The 25,463-nt window shown below is 39.2% G+C and overlaps 1 pseudogene; it reads left to right on the forward strand.

The window, feature by feature from the left end:
• The first annotated feature begins 1,883 nt into the window (after positions 1–1,883).
• Positions 1,884–2,624, forward strand: LOC109436227 (kinetochore protein Spc25; annotated as a pseudogene).
• The last annotated feature ends 22,839 nt before the right edge of the window (positions 2,625–25,463 follow it).

The following is a 25,463-nucleotide window of genomic DNA, read 5'->3' on the forward strand; positions in this document are numbered from 1 at the left end:
CCTCAGTTAATTTGGGAGGTAGCTTTGGTTGGGAGGTGCTTTTGCTTTTCTGAGATTTTCTTGCTCCAGGAATCAGGATTTAAACTGGAGCTGTTATCTAGAGCCCTGGGTGAGGGGCGTGTCCTGGTCCTGGTGTTCTGGAACCAGGTCTTTTATGTCATGGGTCCCCAAGGAAAGCTGAGAGCCTCAGACCACTCACCAGAGGTGGTGCAGAGACAGAATGCTGGGCAAACCATACATGTCTGTACTCCATGTTTCTTCATTAACAAGTATGCCCTTCACACATATGGAGAGCTGGCCCCGCTGGACACTTTCAAGGGTAGGAATTATGTCTTCTATTGTTTGGGCAGTGCCACACAAGGTTTCTTGGACCAGAAGGCACATAATGCTCTGAATTGTCTACAACAATATGTGAAATAGCAAGTAAATGGGACTTTGGGGCATTTGGTTTTATATTTTGAGCTTAGTGTCTATTCTGGTAGTACTTAATAATCAAGTGGCCTTCGGTGGGAATCCTCTAAGGGTCGAATCCCACAGGACTTCCATCAATCAGGCAGTATTTGAAGGAACTTGTACTTTGTTCATAAACAGTCTGGCATAGGAAGTCTTGTCCTTGGGAGATGTCCAAACTGGCATGGCTCTCCACCAAAGCAAGAGATGGAGGAGGGGCTCTTTGCAAGAGAGCTCTTTAGTTTGCAGTTTTAAAAAAAGAAAGGGGGTGGCTTCAGAAATGTTTGTTGGAAAGCTCAGAACCTTGGTTTTGATGCTGAACAAGGGAGAAGTTATGTTGGTAAGAGCTCCATTGAGGTTCACTTCTTAGTATTCACAGGAGTGAAGAGCTTGATTTAGTAGGTTGGACACGTTCTTGTGGGCAGAGCTTCTGGAGGTGCAATGGCAGCTTTCTGTTCTTCCTGTTGGTGGTATGGGGATGGGGGATGGGGGACGGGAGGGGGGAGTGGGAAGGTCGGAAGGTTGAAGACATTTAGAGGCAGGGTAGCGATGGGATGCAGGGACTGTTAGCCAATATTCCACTTCACTGTCCTCCAGAAAAGCTGACACTGTTCCAAAAGGCCATTAGACATCCGAACAGCTCAATCATTCCCTGGGTCTCATCACTTGCCAACGGTATGATGGTTTTCATGCATGTTCATGTGACATCTGTGTCCCAGGCATTACCTGTTACCAATTAACTGGTCTCTAGCACCCATCTGCCAGCCCCTCCCTTCAGCTGGCCATGGGGGGACTATTTTTTCTTCTTTCCATTTTTCTTTCAATGGTCTCCCCCATTTGGAAATTTGAAAAAAGAGAAGCTTCCCCATTGTCCTCCTTTCATGAGTGCCAGAGGCAATTCATACTGGGAGAATGTAGGCCACAGCTCTTAGTGAACCACTGATGACCCATCTCGGTCCCCAGTTGAGGCTTCACAGACTCCTCACTTAGTTTACCACTTTTACTTGAGGACTGATGCTCTCCTCTAAGGGTTGCATTTGATTGATTGATTCGTTCATTCATTCATTCAATTCATCTAGCATGTATTCATCCAACATTCATCCTACCATATGCCAATCTTTGACTTAGGTGCCATCTTACAATGTGGGGGCAAAACCAGACAAGTTCTCTGTTCCATGGAACATACATTTCTGTTGGGGAGAAAAGAATGAGCTGTGAAAAGGTGAAGATAGAGCCAACGGAGGAAAGGCAACAGTTTGCAGGTTGGAGGGGAGCCTAAGATTTTGCTACTCTTCCACTGCATGGGGACTAAGAGTGAATCCTCAATGGGCTGTGCAGGGGAAGTCACTCAGGTGAATTTCTATATTTGTTCAAAATGGAACACCCAAAGTTGGCGCGGCTGAGGGAGGTGGGCGGTTAAGTGACATCAACTCATGTCTTGTGTTGGGAAGGCAGCCGGACTCAGGCCTCTCGGCGAAGCATTGTCTTACAAATTGGTAGAGGACGATCTTGCATTGTTAGATAAAAGCATAAATGAATTTTGGAATAAATTCAAAGTCAATGTCAGTGACATCTCCTGTCAGATGGTGGGACTAAGAGATACCTACAAGGACATCAATAAAGCATTTGCAGAAAAACTGTCTGTGAAATTAAAGGAAGAAGAACAAATGATTCAGATACTTCTGGAATATCGAAATCAGATCTGCAGGCAGAATAAGCTCATTCAAGAAAATAAAGATAACCTGTTAAAGTTGATTGTTGAAGTAAAAAGCAAAAAGCAGGAAATGGAAGTACTGACTGCAAATGTCCAGGATCTTAAGGAAGAATATGCTAGAAAGAAGGAAACTATTAATACTGCTAAAAAAGCTAGTGAAGAGAGGTTGAAAAGGCTCCAAAAATCTGTAGACGTGTATAAAGATCAACTTGGACTAGAAATTCGAAAAATTTATGGTGATAAATTGCAATTTATATTCACTAATATTGACCCTAAGCATCCTGATAGCCCATTTATGTTTTGCCTACACCTAAATGAAGCAAGGAACTATGAAGTGTCAGATAGCGCTCCCCATCTTGAGTGCCTATCAGAATTTCAAGAGAATGTAAGGAAGACCAAAAATTTTTCAGCTTTTCTTGCCAATGTTCAGAAAGCTTTTAGTACTATGGCTTATAATTAATGTATAAATAGTATATAAAAACTGTTTAGTTTTGTTCCCTATTGTGTGTCTTTTTTAAAAAGAATTCTCATCCATTGTCTGCCTGTAATCCTTTTGTATTTTTAAATATCTCTGTGTGGTGTATTTCTTTATAGAGCATTTTAATTAAAATCTTAGGAAATTTAAAAAAAAAAAAGGAACACCCAACACTTTCCCAAAGGAAAAAAAAAGTGACCAGACTTTAAAGAAATTGAAGACTCATAACTGGATTCTGCACACTTCATGAAATCCTCTTCACAAAGCCTCTCATCCCTGGTTGACACAGGTTCCCCCTTTCCTACACGCATTCATTTCACCCAACTTTCCAAAGGCTCCATAAAGGGTCCTCCTGTATGCTGTGGAGGCAGCATACTCATGATAAAACTCATTTGTTCTTTTTCTTTTTTAAAATCATTTTCTAACTGCTTATTATTAAATGCACCGAATGGGCCCTGTGAATAAAACACTGGAAAAGACGAATTCATGGGGTTTGCATTCTGGTGGAAGAGGCAGACGAGAAGGAAGAAAATAACAAACTAAGTATGATATTTTCAGATAGTGATAAATGGATTAAAGAGAACAAAATAGAGTAACGGGACACACAGTTACGGGAAGGGGAGGAAACAAGGAATGAGAGAGGCTCTTTTCGCTAGGATGGCCAGAGAAGAGTTCTCCGAAAGAGGAGGGAGATATTTGAACTCTAGATAACTACCCTTGTCTCCTTCCTCCCAATCACAGCAATGACAACGACATGTGCTGAGGCTGCCACCACAGCCACAACCTCTTCTACTAATACCACCAGGCCACTTCAGTGTCCATGAGAAGAGCCTTCCACCCTTAGCCTTTCAGTTCCTTAACCTCCTTTTCTCCAGTGGTCTTGTCCTCCCCCAGGCCCACCTCAGCCACTCAATTCCATGATCATACCTTAGACCTGGTCATTATCATTTTTTCTACCAAAGCATTCAATGTCTCATTGCCAGGCTAGGAGATGGTAGTCTCCTACCTGTCCAGGTCACTCCCATATTGACTCAACTGTCTTTTGACCCCATGAGACTTCCCATCCTTTGATCCTACTGCTATGTCACTGTCCCTCACCCCCTTGATATCTTCTCTCCCCTCCTTACTGAGCTTACATTCCATACTCAATCATTGTCATCACTCCCTTGCATGCACTCCAACTCATTGCCTTACATCTTCATATTTACTTGGGAAAAACCCCAAACCTGGTTAAATTCACCTCTCTCCCTGCTCTGCACCTGCAGCTGAAATGTAGCTGAAATGAAATTCAAAACCACGATATCTGGTCTCACTTTAAATTCATGACCACTAACCACAAGTAGGTCCTTGGAGTTGCCTAGCAACCAAACTATTTCCCTAGATATTCACTCTCTAACTCCCATTAAAGACTATGTCACATTTACTCCTCTCTCATCAAAACTCTTTCCCCATTTTCACTTTCAGTAGGTGATCTAGTTTCCTATTTTTTTTTAGAAAATAGAAGCAAGCAGAAGATAAAAAGAACTTCCAAAAGCTCCCACAACCAAATCTGTTACAATGGAAGAGATGTTTGTTTCCTATATAAAGGCAACTCTTCTACTTCTTCACTAAATTCCTACCCCCATCACCTACTCAAAGACATAGCTATAACAATTCTCCCCTGTGTAATGTTAGCAGCTATTGCTCTTAGTAATCTAAAGCATAGATTTCCATTGAGGATTACAAAGTGGTGATATTAGAATTTCATCATCCCGTCTTCACTTATTAGCTGGAAATACTTCTACACGTAGAAATGTCCCCACATCTACTATATGGTTTTATAGTGGTACCATTTCTGTAGAAAGGCAGAGAGATGCTTGATTCTTTCTCTGTGTTTACCAATTTTCAAAATAATGAGTTGGGTCTCTAGCATCCACCAATAGTGACCAGTGTGTTTTTTCCCCCCATCTCACTCCAGTCAAGCTTTCACCATCACCATTCCACCTAAATGGCTTCTGTCAATGTCATCAATGATTTTCATGATGCTAAATCCAATGATACAGCTTCAACCTATGTTAAGTCTCAGCAGCATTTGACACACTCCTATTGAAATACTTTTTTTTCTCTTTCTTTCTGGATTATCCACTTTCCTGGCTTTCTTCCTACCTCACTGATGGCTACTCAATCTCCTTTGTTGATTCCTCCTCCTCTCTGACTTCGTTTTTAAAGATTTTTTTTTTTTTTATTGGGGAACAGTGTGTACTTCCAGGACTTTTTCCAAGTCAAGTTGTTGTCCTTTCAATCTTAGTTGTGGAGGGCGCAGCTCAGCTCCAGGTCCAGTTGCTGTTGTTAGTTGCAGGGGGCAGAGCCCACCGTCCCTTGCAGGAGTCGAGGAATCGAACTGGCAACCTTGTGGTTGAGAGGATGCGCTCCAACCGACTGAGCCATCCAGGAGCTCAGCGGCTGCTCAGCTCAAGGTGCCATGTTCCATCTTAGTTGCACGAGGTGGAGCCCACCATCCCTTGCGGGAGTCAAGGAATTGAACCGGCAACCTTGTGGTTGAGAGCCCACTGGCCCATGTAGGAATTGAACCAGCAGCCTTTGGCATTAGGAGCACAGAGCTCCAACAGCCTGAGCCACTTGGCCGTCCTTGACTTCTTTTTTTTAAAGATATAATTCACATACCATAAAATGTACCCTTTTATACTATACAGTTCAGTGGTTTTTAGTATACTCCCAGAGTTGGCTATCCTCACAATGATCTAATTCCAGAACATTATCATCACCCTCAAAAGTAACCCCCTATCCACTAACAGTCACTCTCTATCTCCACCTCCAGCCCCTGACAACCGTGAATCTACTTTCTGTCTCTATGGATTTGCCTATTTTTCTCCTTGACTTTTAACATTGGAGTGCTCCAGAACTCAGTTCCTCTTCCTCTTTATCCTTACTTTTTGGTGATCTCATCCAGTTCCGTGGGTTTAAATACAATCTATACAGTGATAAACACCAGCATGGACCTGAATCTAGACTTGGATATCCAACTTCCTACTTAACCTGTCCACATGGATGTTTAATAGACCTCTCAAACTTCACATGGTCAAAGCAGGCTGCCAATCTCCTTGAATCTGCTTCACCTATATAGTCTTCATCTGAGATCATGACAATCCCATCCTTTCGATTGTTCAGGCACTAAAACCTTGCAGTCATCTTTTGACTCCTCTCTTTCACTCACATGCCACATTTACTAAATCAGGAAATCCTGTTGGTACTAACTCCATAATATATCCAGAATCTGATGAGGTCTCACAACCTCCACTGCTGTTACTCTTGTCCAAGCCACCATCATTTTTCATCTAGTTATTTCAATAATCTCCCCGTTACTGCCCTGTGCCTTCTATAGTTTTCAACTCAGAAAAGGATGATTCTTTAAATATTTAAGTTATACACATTATGTATGTATACATATGTGTATATATATACAGATGTGTATATATATATACATTTTATACACACACACACACACACACACACACACAGAAGGTGCCAAAAATGTATAACACATTTTAAGAAAAGAAAACTGTATTAAAAATTGTAATACTCAATATGTGTTGATAACAAAAGATGAATACAAGTCACGTTTAACTTCTGCAATTACAAGAGGTGCTCAAAGTGGTTACCATCAGCATCTAGATGCTTCTGATTACAGCGAACTACTGCTTGAGCAATGTTGACCAAAGTGTCCACTTATACACATTTTTGGCACCCCTGGTACATTATATAATAATACCTATTACATATATAGCACCTGATACATTCTAGGCACTACAAGGCCTTACATAATTGGCCCCCAATACTTCTCTGACCTTATTTCCTATTACTCTCCCGGTTATTCATACCACTCTACACTGGCCTCTGAACACTCCACACATGCTTCTGTTTCAGGGCTTCTGAGTTATTATTCCCTCTGCCTGAAATATACTTCTCCCAGATATCCTCACAGCTCATGGCTCATGGCTCACTCATTCATTTACTTCAGGTTTTTGCTTGCATGTCATCATCTTAGGTGAGCACCCCATCAAACACTGCAACCCCACACTCAATCCCAGCACTCCCTATTCTCCTTCCTTGCTACATTTTTCTCCATAGCAATTATCGCCTTCTGACAAACTACATGTTTTACTGATTTATTTTATCTATTGTTTGTTTCACTTCAGTATGTTTATGATCTATTAATGAAGGAATTTTGGTTTCTTTAGTCACTGCTGTATTTCCATCACTAAAACAGTGTTTGGAAAATAAGTACTCAATAAATATTTGTTAAATGACTGAATAATAATACCGGGTACCAATTAACAGACACAAATTGTGCAGCGAGACACCTTACATACATGACATCAGCGAGTTTTCATAACAACCCTAAGAAGTTGTATTATATCCATATTATGCAGTGATGAAACTGAAGAGTTAAGTGAATTACTCAAACTCAGACATCTAGAAAGTGCTAGAACTCCAAATCAAGCTTCCATAGCGTCTCAGTGTGGCTGCTCTTGCCTCCTCTCATGGTGCCTTGTCTCAAAAGAGTATTATTCTATGGGTATCTCTGGACTCTCAATGCAAACATATAAATGGGACCAAAATAATGACATTTACATTTTAGAAGTTGTCCAAAAGCAGGCTGTGCTTTGTGGGATTATTTTTCTTTCATGCTTTTGCATCTTTGGAGCTACAGCCACAAAGGATAAACTGAGTCTTGCTCAGACTCCAGAAATGACAAAACTGACATATGCATCAGTGGGAAAGAACAATGTGATGGGAGTAGGAGATGAATTATTTTCTGGAGTAAAAATTGTGTAGAGCAGAGGCAATTTATCATGTCATATCATCTCTGAAATTATCTCCCTGCTGCCTGCCAGCCCATCACAAACTTTGCTTCAGTGGCTTCCTTAGTGTTATTTAGCCAAATGAAATATGCTTGCTTCTAGCTTTATTTGTTTATGTAATACTTGTACTGCTTCAGTAAGAGAATGTGTTTTAGTAACTTTATGTACTTCACAGATAGTCATAGACACTTGGGACAATATTTTTGCAGCTGTATAATAAAATAAGCAAGTACAGGGTCAGATTGACCAACACTTGCTGGCATAATCATTTATATGTGATGCCAACTCTACAAATTAAATACAGTTAAAGCAAAATCACTTTATAGTGAGTATGAAGATCTGGTTCTGGACTTTAGTTGTGGAGGAGCAAGGGAAGTGTAATTGAAGAGGATGTTTTTTAAAAGGGTCATAATAAGCTGTTTTCTATGCCCCTTGACAGAGGTAAGATTTTGAAAAAGGTGACCCCATAAATAGACTGGAGAGTCTAGACAGCATTTGGAACTGATCTCTCTCTTCTGAAAACATAAAGCTAGGGGTTTGATATTAACTCCATTTTATAGAGGTGCCTTGGGGAAGTTGCAACAACATTACCTTCTATTTCTGGTCCATTTCTAGTTAAAAATGTTTGATGTTTTACCTTTACAGGCATCTCCACTGACCACTTTTAAGAAACTACAAATGGATAGTAATGATTGAACATAGGTGTTAGCATGTTTCCTTTCTCATTATCTTTGAGATTCCACCTTCCTTCCCCTTGGTGCCATTCTTTGCTCCTTCACATCTGGAAAGAGGCACTATAAAGCATGAGTTCTCTGAACACTATGTGGTGCGTGGTCATTCAGCGACTGCTTAAACTCTTCCATTGGTCAACTCTCTTTCTTTTGCAAGGCCCTGGGTATTAGGAGGTCACTTCTTAATACAGATCCTAACTCAGCTTCACCATCACACCTACCTGCATGTTTAGTTCTGCCTTCGGAAGTGAACAGGTATGCCCTCTTCCATATGACAGCCCTTCCAATATTAAAAAAAAAAATTCCATGTCCCTCCTTAGTTGTTTGTCTCAAGCTCCTCCATATATGGCAGGGTTACCTCTCATTACCATCCTAACTCTTGGCCTCTGGATACTCTTAAATTCGTCAACAACTTTTGAAGAGTGTGCATCTGGTTTCTAAAACTAAGTCAAGTTATAAATAAAACAACTCATTGGACTTTTGCTCAATATTAAATATTGTTGTCTTAGAATGATAGTTCCAAGACTTTATTTTCCTAGTTAAGAGTTCTTTCTACAACCCCGTTCTGTCCTTTATGACAGAATTAAGATCCAAAGAGATTTGAAAATGATGGGTTGGAACCAACAAGATGAAATATAACAGAGACTTTTGCATCTGCTAAAGCAGCTTAAATTACGTGCACTTTTAAAATTGCCGTGTCTTATGGCTGACTCATGCAGAACTTGTGGTCACCTAAAGCCCCCAAGTTTTTATCCATGCTGCCAAATTAGGTCTTCCTCATGCTCTGCTTTAAAATTGTTAGACATTAAAGATCATCCAGTTTATTTCAACTCATTCTTCTCGCCTGCCTGGATCTTTTTGGTTGTTTTAAAGAGAAATTTATATTAAGGTATAATTTAAGTGTGTAGGTATTAAATGTATAGCTAGATTTATCTTCACACACACAAGTACGTGCACACACACATCTCTGTAACCACCCCTCAGATCAAGAAACAGAACATTATCAGCACCCAGAAGTCTCCCTGTGCCTCTCTCTAGTCAATAACTCTCTCACCGAGGTAATTACTGTCTTGGTTTCTAACACTGCAGATTAGTTTTTGCCTGTTTTTGAACTTCATATAAATGGAATTATACAGAATGCACTCATTTGTGAATGGCTTTTTTTTTTTCTCATCCATTATGTCTGTGAGATTCATTGATACTGTTACATATAGCACTAGGCTGTTCTTTTTCATTGCTAAGTAGTAGTCCATTGAGTGGATATACCACAGTTTGTTTATCCACTCTCCTGTTGATGGAATTTGGGTTGTATCCAAGTTCAGGCTAATACAAATAATGCTGTTATACATTCCTATACATGACTTTTGGTGGATAAATGGATTTATATTAGGTATAAACCTGGAAAGATACCTGCTGGGCCATAGAATGCATGTATGTTTAGCTTTAGTACATGTTGTCAAACAGTTTTAAAGGTGATTGTGGTAATTTGCAGTCTGTGATGGCCAGATTTATGTATCCTTGGGTAGACTACAGTCTCCAGTTATTCAACCAAACACTAATCTACATGTTGCTGTGAAAGTATTTTGTAGATGTGATGAAAGTCCATAATCAGTTGACTTCAAGTAAGGGACATTAGCCTAGATAATCTGAGTGGGCCTGATTTAATCTGGTAAAAGGCCTTAAAAGCAGAGCTGAGAAGTCTCTGAAGAAGAAATTCTGCCTGTGGACAACAGTTTCAGCTCATGACTGTGAGAGAGCTCCAGACTGCCTTTCCTACTGGTCTACTCTGTGGATTTCAGATTTGCCTAGCCAAATCTTAATATACATTTCAAACTGGTTATGTTTCTTTTGTTGAACCCTGACTGATACAGATTTTGTATCAGGAGAGTGCCTGTGTAACAAATACCTAAATAGGTAGTAGTGATTTTGGAATTTGGCAATGGGTAGAAGCTGGAAGAATTTTGAAAAGCATGATAGAAAAATCCTACATTGGCTTGGACAGACTGCTGATATGGATGTAAAAGATTCTGCCAGAAGGGCTTAGGAGGAAGTCAGGAGCATAGTAGAGAAAGCCTGTATCATATTAGAGAATTCATATGTTATCATAAAGAGAATGATGGTAGGATACTTTATCCATTTCATTTTTCAAATATAAATAAATTGAAATGTAACTCTTAAAAATATTCAAGTGTATTGAATGTCAATACATATATATATATATATATATATATATATATATATATATATATATATGGTCATGGGATGTAAAGTACAGCATAGGGAATATAGTCAATAGTATCGTAACAGCTATGTAGAGTATCAGATGGGTAGTAGACTTGGGGGGATTATCTCTTTTTGAGGTGTGTAAGTGTCTAATCATTATGTTGTTTTGTACACCTGAAACTAATTTTAAAAATGTTCAAGTGATCCATAGGAATGCAGGGGAAAAAATAAACAGAGAGAACAAAGAGAAAACAAATAATAAAATGGAAGACCTAAATCCTAAATACTTATATTAAATGTAAATGTTCTAAATATATCAATTAAAAGGAGAATGCACAGTGCATTAAAAAGCATAATACAACTATATCCTCTTTACAAGAAACTCTCTTCAAACATGATAATATAAGTAGGTTGAAAGTAAAAGAACAGAAAAAGATATATTGTTCACTCATTAATTTTGAAAAAATAGGAGTGGCTATATTAAACAAAAACAAAAACTTACCAGGTAATAGAGGGAAATTACACAATGATAAAAAGATCAATCCACTAAAAAGACACAGTGATTCTAAATGTGCATTCATCAAACAACAGAGCTTCAAAACACATAAAGCAAAAACTGATCGAGCTGAAAGGAGAGGAGAAATAGAAAATCCACAATTATAGTTGGGGACTGGAGCCCCCTACTCTCAGCGATTGATAGAACAATTAGACAGAAAATCAGCCAGGATATAGAAGAACTCAACAAAACCATTAACCAAGAATATCTAATTAACATTTATGGAACACCCACTCAATAACAGAAGAATACACATTCTTCTTTTACTTTCTTTTTATTTATTTATTTTAAACAAAAACTCATAGATATCTTTTTCAAGTGCTTATGTAACATTCACCAAGATAGGCTATCTTTGGCTGTAAAACAAACCTCAACAAATTTAAAATAATTCAAATCATACAGAGTGTGTTCTCCAGTCACAATGGAATCAAACTGGAAACCAACGAGGGCAGGGAAACCAAATAATACATTGAACAAAATGACAATGAAAGTACAACACATCAAAATTTGTGGGACACAACTACAGCAGTGCTTAAGGGAAATTCATAACACTAAATTCATACATTAGAAAAGAGAATATGTTTCAAATCAATAATATAAGTGCCCACTCAAGTTGAAATGGAAAACTAAGAACTTAGAATAGCTTAAAACAATTTTGGGGAAAAAAAAGAATAAAGTGGGAGGACTTATTCTACCAAATGTAAGACTTACTATATAGCTATGCTAATCGAGACAGTGTGGTATCGGTGGAGGGGTAGACACACAGACTAGTGTTTAGCTGGAGTAGGGCAGGCATTGTCAAAAAGGTTTTCTGTTCATGCCGGCCCGGTGGCTCAGGCAGTTAGAGCTCCGTGCTCCTAAGTCCAAAGGCTGCCGGTTTGATTCCCACATGGGCCAGTGGGCTCTCAACCACAACGTTGCCAGTTCAATTCCTCAAGTCCGGCAAGGGATGGTGGGCTCTGCCCCCTGCAACTAAGATTGAACACGGCACCTTGAGCTGAGCTGCTGCTGAGCTCTCGGATGGCTCAGTTGGTTGGAGCGCATCCTCTCAACCACAAGGTTGCTGATTCGACTCCCACAAGGGATGGTGGGCTGTGCCCCCTGCAACTAGCAATGGCAACAGGACCTGGAGCTGAACGGCACCCTCCACAACTAAGACTGAAAGGACAACAACTTGACTTAGAAAAAAAGTTCTGGAAGTACACAGTGTTCCCCAATAAAGTCTTGTACCCCTTCCCCAATTTAAAAAAAAAGGTTTTCTGTTCTGTTAGGCCACTCTTTTCCTGGTCTTTTGAGGCGGGACCCCTAGAGCCTTTGGCCTCACCTGACACCTTGATGTTGGACTTTTGGCCTACAGAATAGAATAAATTTCTGTTGTTTTAAGCCACCAAGTCTGTGGTCATTTGTTATAGCACCCACAGGAAACAATATACCACCTATCACTTCTCATTTAGAACATGTGTTCATGAGAGTCCATGTCTTGCTTAGAACACCATGCATAACATTCTTGGTATTTCTTGTACTTCTAAGTTTTAAACTGTATGCCATGACCTTTTGTTTCCTTTTTCTTTCTTTTTTGCCTATTCAAGCTATACGAATGGTTCATTTCATCCCCATCCAAACGGTTTTGTCATTATTTGACACTGTTTTTTAACTATAGGGAATACATCATGAAATGTAGCAAAAATGGCACAGGCTTTGCAGTCAGACAGACCCACGTCCCAATCCCTCCTGTTCTCTCTATTAGCTGAGTGACCTTTGGCAAATCATCTAGCCTCAGTTGCCTCATGTGTATGATTGGGTTAACGCAACCTCCCTGGCAGAGTTACTTCAAGCATTAAAAATAATGAGTCCGCTCGACTTCCGGAAAAATGGCGGAGTGAGGTGAGCCTCTGTAAAGCTCCCCTGGAATTTACAAAGAATCGAACAACAAAAACTCCACAAAGGACTCCCTGCACAGCAGACAAGCAACACGAAGAGGCCCACTACCGACTGAAATCACCTACAGGTGGGAGATTCGCGCGAGTGGAGGGAGGAGGAAAGGGAGAAGCGCGCGGAGACGGAGCCGCGCGGGCGCAGGACGCAGACCTAGCTCAGTGCGCCGAGCTCGCTGCTTCCCGGAACTACCGCAGCTGTGGGAGATCGGACTGCTAGGGCTCCGCCAGGGCTCCACAGGGCTGAGGGGACAGCATATAACACGGCTGAACCCAACGCTCACGGCAGAGACCTCGGAGAAAAGACTGAGGGAAAAAGGCTGAAAACGGTGGTTTAAGCCTGCACTGCCGAGCAGAGACGGAGCCTTAGGCACTGAGACTAGCCGCCCCCTCCCTCCCCTCCCAGAGCTCGCCCCGCCCCCACCTGCCCGGTGCTAGAAGCGAAACAGTAACAGTGTCAGATCAAAACAACAGAAAATTTGCTGTTTTGAGATCTGTGGACCGCAAACACAAATTCACAGCCCAACTAGTTCCAGCAAAGGGGAGAGAGCAGTGGAAGCAGGACCGGCGGTGGTGGTCGCCGCCATTGCTCTGGGCCACCTCTCACAACTCACCCCGCCCCTGACCCCACCTATCTGGGCGGATCCCTGCAGGAGTAAACAGAACTGCTGAAATATACGGGCTCTGAATCAGCAGCTGGAAGAGCTTTCGAACATCAAAAGCTCTCCTCATACCCACTGGGACACTGCGCCCTGTGACCTAGACGAACTATTACCAGAGGAGAAGCCCTTCTCCCAGGGAATCCCCCCATTGCGTGAGAAGTTGGAATAGTGCAGAGAAAACATAGCACTACTGTGTGGGAGAAGAAAAATAAGTTGCAGTTGGAGAAATAATAAAACATTCTACCAACAAGTACTAGCAAACAAAAGAAAGACCGCTTTCTATCAACCTGTTGCAGAAGTCACTCCTGTAGATGTCTAGGAAGAGAAATAGTAAACCAGTAATCGCCATGAATAACCAAGGCAACAAGATAGCTCAGAAAGAAAGTGAAAAATCTCCAGAGAAGGCACTTAAAGATACAGAAATATGTGACTTCAATGACAGAGAATTCAAGATTGCAGTTCTGAAAAAACTCAACGAGATACAAGAAAACACAGATAGGCAGTTAAAGGAACTCAGAAACTCAATCAAAGAACAGCATGAGGATTTTACGAAAGAGATTGAAATCTTAAAAAGAACCGAAATAGAATTTCTGGAGATTAAGAACTCAATAGAAGAAATTAAGAATGAAATAACCAGCTTAGGTAGTAGAGTTGACCAGATGGAGCAAAGAATCAGTGACATCGAAGATAGAAACCTGGAAATGACACAAATTGAAGAAGAAAGAGACTTGAGACTTAAAAGAAATGAAAGAACTCTACAAGAACTTTCTGACTCCATCAGAAAGAGCAATATAAGAATAATGGGCATACCAGAAGCAGAAGAAAGAGAGAAGGGAACAGAGAATATATTCAAACAAATTGTCGATGAGAACTTCCCAAATTTGTGGACAGAACTGGACCCTCGAATCCAAGAAGCAAATAGAACACCTAGTTACCTCAATCCCAACAGACCTTCTCCAAGGCACATTGTATTGAAGCTGTCTAAAATCAACGACAAAGAAAGAATCCTCAAGGCAGCCAGGGAAAAGAAGACGGTAACTTACAAAGGAAAGCCCATTAGATTATCATCAGATTTTTCAGCAGAAACTCTACAAGCCAGGAGGGAGTGGAACCAAATATTCAAACTATTGAAAGAGAGAAACCATGAGCCAAGAATAATATATCCAGCAAAGATATCCTTTAGATATGAAGGAGGAATAAAGACCTTTCCAGACATACAGAAGCTGAGGGAATTTTCTAATACACGACCTGCACTACAAGAAATACTAAAGGAGGCTATTCGACCACCATCAACAGGGACAATTTGTGGCAACCAAAACTCAAAAAGGGGGAGAGTAAAGGCCTGAACCGGAATATGGGAATGGAGAAAGTAAGCGTGCTGAAGAAAATGGAATACTCTAAATATCAAACTTTCTTTTACATAAACTTAAGGGTAACCACTCAAAATAAATCCAGAATTGAAATATATACTGAAATAAAAGAAGAAACAGAGGGAAACATCATAGAATACCACCACACAGAAATAATAGACAACAACAAAAAGGCAAAGAAACAATGGAGACACAACCTTACCAGAAAACTAAGGATAGAATGACAGGAAATCCTCACATATCAATAATCACCCTAAATGTAAATGGACTGAACTCACCAATAAAAAGGCACAGAGTAGCAGATTGGATCAAAAAACTAAACCCAACCATATGCTGTCTCCAAGAGACACATCTCAGCTACAAGGACAAGCATAGACTCAAAGTGAAAGGGTGGAAATTGACACTCCAAGCAAATGGTACCCAGAGAAAATCAGGTGTAGCCATAATGATATCAGATGAAACAGACTTCAAGGTGAAAAAGATAACAAGAGACAAAGATGGACATTTCATAATGGTGAAGGGACTGTACAACAAGAAGACATAACAGTCATCAATATTTATGCCCCCAATCAGGGAGCACCGAAATACACCAAGCAACTACTAACAGAACTAAAGGGAGAAATTGACCAAAACACAATTATACTAGGGGACTTAAATACATCATTGACAGCTATGGATAGATCATCCAAACAGAAAATAAATAACGAAATAGTAGCCCTAAATGACACATTAGATGAAATGGACATAATTGACATTTATAGAGCACTTCATCCTAAAACATCAGACTATACATTCTTTTCTAGTGTACATGGAACATTCTCAAGGATAGACCATATATTGGGACATAAAATCAGTCTCAACAAATTTAAGAAGATTGAAATCATACCATGCATATTCTCTGATCACAAGGCTTTGAAATTGGTATCAACTGTAAAAAGAAAGCGGGAAAAAACACAAATACATGGAGACTAAACAACATACTTTTAAAGAAGGACTGGGTCAAAGAAGAAATTAGAGGAGAGATCAAAAGATACATAGAAACAAATGACAATGAAAATACATCCTACCAAAATTTTTGGGATGCAGCGAAAGCAGTTTTAAGAGGGAAATTTATCTCATTACAGGCCTATCTCAAGAAACAAGAAAACTCCCAAATAAATAACCTCATGTTACACCTTAAAGAACTAGAAAAAGAAGAACAAGTAAAACCCAAGGTCAGCAGAAGAAAGGAAATAACAAAAATTAGAGCAGAACTAAATGAAATAGAGAACAAAAAGACAATAGAAAAAATTAATATGACAAAGAGCTGGTTCTTTGAAAAGATTAACAAAATTGACAAACCCTTGGCTAGACTTACTAAGATAAAAGGAGAGAAGACACTGATTAACAAAATCAGAAACGTAAAAGGGGAAGTTATCACGGACACCACAGAAATACAAAGGATCATCCAAGAATACTATGAAGGACTATATGCCACCAAATTCAACAACCTAGAAGAAATGGACAAGTTCTTAGAAACATATAGCCTTCCAAGGCTGAACCATGAAGAACTGGAAAATCTAAACAGACCGATCACCAGTAACTAAATTGAATCAGTCATCCAAAACCTTCCCAAAAGCAAAAGTCCGGGACCAGATGGCTTCACTAGTGAATTCTACCAAACCTTCAAAGAGGATCTAATACCAATTCTGCACAAACTCTTCCAAAAATTGAAGAAGAGACAGTACTCCCTAACTCATTTTATGAGGCCAACATTACCCTGATACCAAAACCTGGTAAGGACAGCACAAAAAAGAAAACTACAGACCAATATCTCTAATGAATACCGATGCAAAAATCCTAAATAAAATTCTAGCAAATCGAATACAACAATGCATTAAAAAGATTATTCATCACGACCAAGTGGGGTTCATCCTCGGGCACAAGGATGGTTCAACATACGAAATCCATCAATGTGATACATCACATAAACAAAATAAAGGACAAAAATCATATGATTATATCAATTGATGCAGAAAAGCATTTGACAAGATACAACATCCATTTATGATTAAAACACTTAATAAAATGGGTATAGAAGGAAAATACCTTAACATAATAAAGGCCATATATGACAAGCCCTCTGCTAATCTCATAATTAATGGAGAAAACTGAAGCCCTTTGCTCTACGTTCAGGAACACGACAGGGATGTCCCCTATCACCTCTGCTTTTCAACATAGTGTTGGAAGTCCTTGCCAGAGCAATCAGGCAAGAGAAAGAAATAAAAGGCATCCAAATTGGGAATGAAGAAGTTAAATTATCACTCTTTGCAGATGACATGATGCTATATATAGAAAACCCTAAAGACTCCACCAAAAAGCTATTAGAAACAATCAACTAATACAGTAAAGTTGCCGCTACAAAATCAACGCACAAAAGTCCATTGCCTTCCTATATACTAACAATGAAATCTCAGAAAAAGAAATACAAAAAACAATTCCTTTTGCAATTGCAGCAAAAAGAATAAAATACCTAGGAATAAACTTAACCAAGGATGTGAAAGACCTATATGCTGAAAACTATAAGACATTTTTGAAAGAAATTGAAGAAGACACAAAGAAATGGAAAGACATTCCGTGCTCATGGATTGGAAGAATCAACATAGTTAAAATGGCCATATTACCCAAAGCAATATATAGATTCAATGCAATCCCCATCAAAATTCCAATGGCATATTTTAAAGAAATAGAACAAAAAATCATCAGATTTGTTTGGAACCACAAAAGACCCCGAATAGCCAAAGCAATCTTAAGGAAAAAGAACAATAATGGAGGTATCACACTTCCTGACTTTGGCTTGTACTACAGGGCTACGATAATCAAAACAGCATGGTATTGGCAGAAAAACAGACACATAGACCAATGGAATAGAATTGAGAACCCAGAAATAAAACCACATAAATATGGACAGATAATTTTTGACAAAGAAGCTAGCAAAAAAGATACAATGGAGCAAAGACAGCCTCTTCAATAAATGGTGCTGGGAGAATTGGATAGCCACGTGCAAAAGAATGAAACTGGACTGCTATTTGTCACCATGTACCAAAGTTAATTCAAAATGGATCAAAGACTTAAGCATAAGACCTGACACAATAAACTGCATAGAAGAAAACATAGGTACTAAACTTATGGACCTTGGGTTCAAAGAGCATTTTATGAACTTGACTCCAAAGGCAATGGAAGTAAAAGCTAAAATAAACGAATGGGACTATATGAAACTTAAAAGCTTCTGCACAGCAAAAGAAACCATTGACAAAATAAAGAGGCCACCAACTGAATGGGAGAAGATTTTTGCAAACAGTGCCTCCGATAAGGGGCTAGTATCCAGAATATACAAGGAACTCATGCAACTCAACAACAAAAAACAAACAACCCAATTGAAAAATGGGCAGAGGACTTGAAGAGACATTTCTCCAAAGAGGACATACAAATGGCAAATAGACATATGAAAAATGCTCAACATCACTAATCATCAGAGAAATGCAAATCAAAACCACAATGAGATATCACCTCACCCCAGTCAGAATGGCTATCATCAACAAGACAAATAATAACAAATGTTGGAGAGGCTGTGGAGAAAAAGGAACCCTCATACACTGTTGGTGGGAATGCAGACTGGTGCAGCCGTTATGGAAGGCAGTGTGGAGGTTTCTCAAAGAATTACGAATAGAATTGCCATATGACCCAGCAATCCCTCTTCTGGGTATCTACCCAAAAATCTGAAAACATTTAGAGATAAAGACACGTGTGCTCCAATGTTCATTGCAGCTTTGTTTACGTGGCCAAGACATGGAAACAACCAAAATGTCCTTCGATAGATGAATGGATAAAGAAGTTGTGGTATATATACACAATGGAATACTATTCGCAGTAAGAAAAGATGATATAGGAACATTTGTGACAACATGGATGGATCTTGAGAGAGTAATGCTGAGCTAAACAAGTCAGACAGAAAAAGCAGAGAACCATGTGATTTCACTGATATGTGGTATATAAAACAAAAACAACAAAAGAGCAAGACAAACAAATGAGAAACAGAAACTCATAGACACAGACAATAGTTTAGTGGTTGCCAGAGGGTAACGGGGGCGGTGGGTGGGGGGTGGGAGATGAGGGTAAGGGGATCGTATATATGGTGATGGAAGGAGAACTGACTCTGGGTGGTGAACACACAATGGGATTTATAGATGATGTAATACAGAATTGTACACCTGAAATCTATGTAATTTTACTAACAATTGTCACCCCAATAAATTTAATTAAAAAAAAAAAATAATAATGAGTCCATGGCAGGGGAGCAATGAACAATAGCTCTTGAAACTCACAAAATGGTATTTCATGTTGGGTGTTTAACACAGGCAAAGTTCCCTGTCTGCCCAAGTCCATGATCTTCTTTATTTTTGAAGATAGTCTGATCCAAGGCTTAGCAGTGCCTCTCACCACTCTTCTTATTCACATTGTTCCAGCCACTCTGGCCTCTGTGCTGCTCCTCAAAAATGTCTAGCATGCTCCATTCTCGTCACTTTTGTACCTGTTGTTCCCTCTATCTAGAACACTCCTGGATATCTGCATGACTTGCTCCTTTACTTCATTAAGGTCTCTACCCAAATGTACCATCTTATCCAAGAGGCCTTTCCTTGCCACCCTAAACAGCACACCTCCCCACCCCTCTCTAAACTTGACCTGCTTTATTTTTATTTAGAGGCTTTATCACCACCAGACATTTATGTATTACATGTCTCCTCCCATTAGACTATAAGCTCCAAGGAAGCAGGAGCAGAGATTTTTGTCTCTTTTGTGAACTGCTGTATCCCTGATGCCTAGAATAGTAGGTGCTCAATAAATATTTGGTGAATGAATGAATTAGCACATAATCTAGCTGAGTAGTGAAGTAAACATTTAATTACAATGCAGTGTAATCAACACTATGGTGTGTTTGTATGGAGTGTTGTGGGGGCCCTTAGTCTGGCTGGAGTGTGGAGTGGGGTAAGAATTATTAATGAAAGCTTCTTGGAGAAAGTAACATCTCAACTGAACCCTACGGAATAAATAGGAGTTTCTAGGTCTAGGAGGTGGGGAAAGGTTATTCCAGAGAGGTAAAACAGTGTTGCAAAGTCCTGTAGACCAGAGATTTCATTAATTTGAGATAGTTCAGCATGACACAAAGGAAGAAATGAGGGAGAGAAGGAAGGAAGGATGGAGGGAGGGAAAGAGGGAGAACAGGAGGGAGGGAGGGAAAAAAAGAAGGAACAAAGGAAGTGAAAGAAAAAGGAGGGGGAGGGAAAGAGGAGGAAGGAAGGAAGGAAGGAAGGAAGGAAGGAAGGAAGGGAGGGAGGGAGGGAGGGAGGAAGGAAGGAAGGAAGGAAAGAAAGAAGGAAGTCTGTGTTTTCAAATAACACAATTTAGTACTAGGGAATACTCATATGGACAATTAAAATGCAGTTTGATAAAACTGGTGATAGAGATAGTATTTTCAGAGTACTGTGAAAACACATAAGAAGAGGTCCTTCTGAGATGGAGGCAGGATCTGTGGAGGAAAAGAAAAGGCTTACCAGAGAATCGTTCATCAGGCATAGAGGGGAGCAGGTCCAATCGAAGAAGTATAAATAAGACTTGCAAAGACGTAGAGCTGTGAGAGAGCACAGCAAGGTCGGGGGGCTGAAGTGCAGGGTGCACATGGAGAAGAGTGATGTTTGGAGACTGTAGGCAGAGAACTTTGGTGCTGCGGTAAGGGGTCTGAATTGTATTCTAAGAACGTTGGGAGCCATTGGGGGAATTTAAATAAAGAGAAGTGAGAAGAATGTTACAGGTTCAGATAGAAATGATTCTAAAGCAATCATTTCTATCTTCTCTGCGAAGAATCAATTAAAAATAAAATCAAGCCTGGAGACCAAAGGTCAGTTAGAAAGCTACTGTAAATATCCAGGTAAGACATGTTATGACCACCTAGACCCTGGTTACCAAAAGTGTGGCCAAAGACCAGCAGCATGTGCATCAGCTGGGAGCTTGTCACACACGCATTATCTCAGGCTCCACTACATACCTGCTGAATCAGAATCTGTGTTATAACAAGATCCCCAGGTGATTGGCATCTGTATTAAAATTGGAGAAGTGTTGGCCAAGACTCAATGGGGATGGAGATTAGGGTATAGATATGAGATAGCTGTTAAGGTGGAACTGACAGGATTTAACATCAGATCCTTTTTAAATTAACTTATTTCTCCATCTGCTGTCATCTCCATTTTTTCATCAACTAGAGTTCCAACTGACTGTGTACTCCCCTGGATTAGGTTCACACCACGGCTGAGGAGCTGGCCTTCTCTTTGGGTTTGGAGCTATCTGTAGACAGAAAGTTGGTGTCTTTTCAGGAGCCCCAGCAGATGGCCCCTTATGCAGCTCAAAATCAATAAAATGTAAAATAGAACTGTGTAGGATAATTCCACATATATATATTTTTTGTTTTTGCCAACACAGATTTAGACTCCAGCGTTTCAATAATTTCTTTAAGTTTCTTCAAAGACAACAGTTGACTTTCATTTAAAAGCACTAGAGGGGAGGGAGGAATTGAATTACCTTAAGAAGTTTTGAAAAGTAAAATGTGATCTCTTTATTCTAGTTGCAAAGGACAAAATGCATCCTTGCTTTCATTGTGGATACATATCTTAAAATCAAGAGTTCATGGGTTTCTATAATTGCTGTTTAAAACAGAGAATGGTGGGCAAGTTGATCCAGAGTATCATTAAATACCACAGGATCCAGGAAGGATCTCTCCCCACGAATAATAACTAACATATGCCATTTTTAAAGAAAATTGATTTCATCCATGAGTCAATATGTTTGTTCCTATGACATTAGGATGACAGTTCCTTCAGCTGCTGACCTCTTGTTCCTCTGTCCTTCAAAACCCCCAAGGAAAGTTCTCAATTAATGAAAAAGAGTGCTCACTATTATACCATGGCAGCCATCTTGGAAATCATGGGACGCCTTGCTGAGTAATTTCAAGTTAGGAGGAAACTTATTCAGACACTTATTCAGCAAATATTTGTTGAATGTCTACCAAGTCAAGACATTGTGCTAAAAGGGTTCTTAGTTGCAGTCAACAGAAACCAACTCTGGTTAACCTAAAGAGAAAAGGAATTTACTGGAAGGAAATCAGGTAGCAAACAGAATTGACAGGAAGGCTGGTGAACCAGGCTTGGAAAGAGTCTAAGCCTGGGGGAAGCTTGGGATTAGGGTCCCAGCCAAGCTCACACCACAGGAACAGATTATTTCAGTGCCTCTGCCATCTCCACTGGACACTGAACGCTGACACTGTTACCACCAACCACTGCCAATGACCACTTGGATGCCACAGTTGCTGCCATCAGAACAAATTTGGAACTGTCCCCAATGTGTTTGCAACATTGGCTCCAGATTCAAAGACCCGGACAGTAGTCTAGATTGGCTGAGCCTAGGTCATATGACCGTGCCCAGGCTGCCAGGGATCAGGGAGTGAATATCTTGCACTTTCAAGTTCCTCAGTGGGAGGCAGGCCCTGCCTCCGATCACTATTCACACAATGGGGAATTCTCTAACACACTCTCTCTCAGTGATCTCATCCTGCCCCTTGGCTTTAAATACTACAACATACTGGTGGCTCCCAAATTTCTTTCTCTAGCCAACATTTCTACCAAGCTCCAGACTTGTATGTCTACACGCCTACATGATATCTCCATTTGCATGTCTAATCCACAACTCAAACTCATCACGGAGGACAAGAATTTCTGGATTCCCCGATCTCCACCCCATACAAGCCTACATCTCCCTCAGACTTTCCTGCTTCGGTAAACAGCACCACTGATCACTCAAGCCCAAATCCTAGGAATTTCCCTCCATTCCTCTCTTTCTACCATCCTCTACATCCAATCCATAAGGTCGCCCTATGGTTTCTACCTCCAAACCATATTTCAAATGGGCCCTCTTCTCCCCACCTCCAGTACTACTGCTGTAGTCCAAGCCATCAGCATCTTTTTGCCTGCAACAGCCACCTGCACCATTCAGGGCACCAGCAGGAAACAGATGGCACATTAAAAAAAATTAACCAAAGAGAGTCTAATAACTGTTAACTATAAACTGTTATATATTATTATTGTAAACCATTATATATAAACTACATAATATACACTGTAATATATATTACATATAAATATAATATTACATAAAATATAATATATAGTTATAATGTTTATTATACATAGAGGGTGCCAAAAAATGTATACACATTTTAAGATAACATCTTAGCATGGGCCCGTTTAAACCCCTCCAATGGCTTCTCATCACACACAAAATAAAAATAAAATCCAAGCTCCTCACCATGGACTATATGGCCCTACGTGATATGGCCCTGCCTCTTTGCTGTCATCTCCCATCACTTTTCCCTTGCTCATTAAGCATGTGGCAAACTCATTCTTACCTTAGAGTCTTTGCATTTGCTTTCCCTGTGTCTGGAACATTCTTCCCTCAGTTCACTGCATGGCTTCCCAATTACCTAATCTAAAATTATCCCTTGTCTAATCACTCTCTATTACATGACCTTATTTTATTTTCTTCATGATATCATAGGATTTTGAAACCACCATGCAATATCTGAGATCCATTTGAGATGCCTATGTAATCATCCAAGGAGTGATGTCAATTAAGTAGTCTGATATATGAGCTCTTTCTGTTGTTTCAGCCTTTGGGGCTTTATTTCTTGTTTTAATTGAATTTTAAATTATACTTTTAATTGAATTTTTATTTTGTAAAAATTCATTATTCTTAGACTCAATGAGTTTGGACAATTAGTATTCCTTTGTGTAACCAACACCCCAATTAAGCTATAAAATATCTCCATCACTTCAGAAAGTTCTTTCACGCCCCTACCCCTCACACAGTGATCTGATTTCTATCCTATAGATTAGTTTTATCTTTTCTTGAACTTCATATAAATGAAATCGTATGGTATATACTCTTATGTCTAGCTTCTTTTGTTCAACATAATATTTTTGAGATTAATCCATGTTTTTGCACGTATCAGTAGTTTGTTCTTTTTGCTGGCGATTAATATGCCAGTGTATTAATTTACCACAGTTTGCCCTTTCTCCTGTTAATGTACGTATATTTTGGTCCTCCACCCCTGATTTTTGACTATATGAATAATTGCTGCTATGAACATTCTTATAGAATTTTTGTAGACATGTGCTGACAGTTATTTTGGATAAATACCCAGGAATAAAATTATTAAGTCGTAGGAAGATATATGTTTAACTTTATAAGGACCTGGTTTTCCAAAGTGGTTTACCATTTTATATTCCCACCAGCAATGTGTGAGGTTTCCCATTGCTCCACATCTTTGCTAACATTTTATACTGTCAATCATTTTTATTTTAGCCATTCCAGAATGTGTAAAATGGTATTTAATTGCAATTTTAGTTTGAATTTCCGTGATAACTAATAATGTTGAGACCATTTTCATGTGTTTATTGGCCCTTTACTATTTTCTTTTGTAAAGTGCCTATTCAAGTCTTTTCTCCATTTTTCTATTGGGGTTTTTATCTTTTGTCCTTTGTCAGTTATGTGTATTGTGAATATTTTCCCCTAATCTGTGACTTGACTGTTTGGGTTTTTTGTTTCATTTTCTAAGGAGGGCACAGCTCACAGTGGCCCATGTGGGGATCGAACCAGCTACCTTGATGTTATCAGCACCATGCTGTAACCAACTGAGCTAACAGGCCACCCCACCTGTTTGTTTTCTTAATGATGCATTTTGATGAGAAGAATTTTTTAATTTGGTGAAGTTTCATTTATCATTATTTTTTCTTTTATGATCAGTGCTTTCTATGTCTTGTCTAGGAAACTTACCTATTCCCAGGTCATGAAAATATTTTCCTACGTATTCTTCTAGAATCTTTATAGTCTTAACTATACCTAACTGTATATATATATGGTATATGATGCATCTCAAATTAATTTTTAAGTTAGTGTTGAGGTTGGGGGTCAAGATTAATTTTTTTTCTATAAGAATACCTAGCTATTCCCAGCACAGCACCATTTGTTGAAAGACTATCCTTTTCTTACTAAATTGCCTTTGCACCTTTGTTGAAACCAATTGAGATATATATATATATATATATATATATAGATATAGATATAGATATAGATATAGATATAGATATATAGATATATAGATATATATATAATTTTAATGCACAAAAATAAGAAAAAATGTGTGTGTATGTATGTATGTATGTGTATATATATATATATATATATATATATACACCGTGTTTCCCTGAAAATAAGACCTAGCCAGACAATCAGCTCTAATGCATCTTTTGGAGCAAAAATTAACATAACACCCGGTCTTATTTTACTGTAATATAAGACCAGGTCTTTAATATAATATAATATAATATAATATAATATAATA

The sequence above is a fragment of the Rhinolophus sinicus genome, chromosome X (assembly GCF_036562045.2).
Source record: "Rhinolophus sinicus isolate RSC01 chromosome X, ASM3656204v1, whole genome shotgun sequence".
NCBI lineage: Eukaryota > Metazoa > Chordata > Mammalia > Chiroptera > Rhinolophidae > Rhinolophus > Rhinolophus sinicus.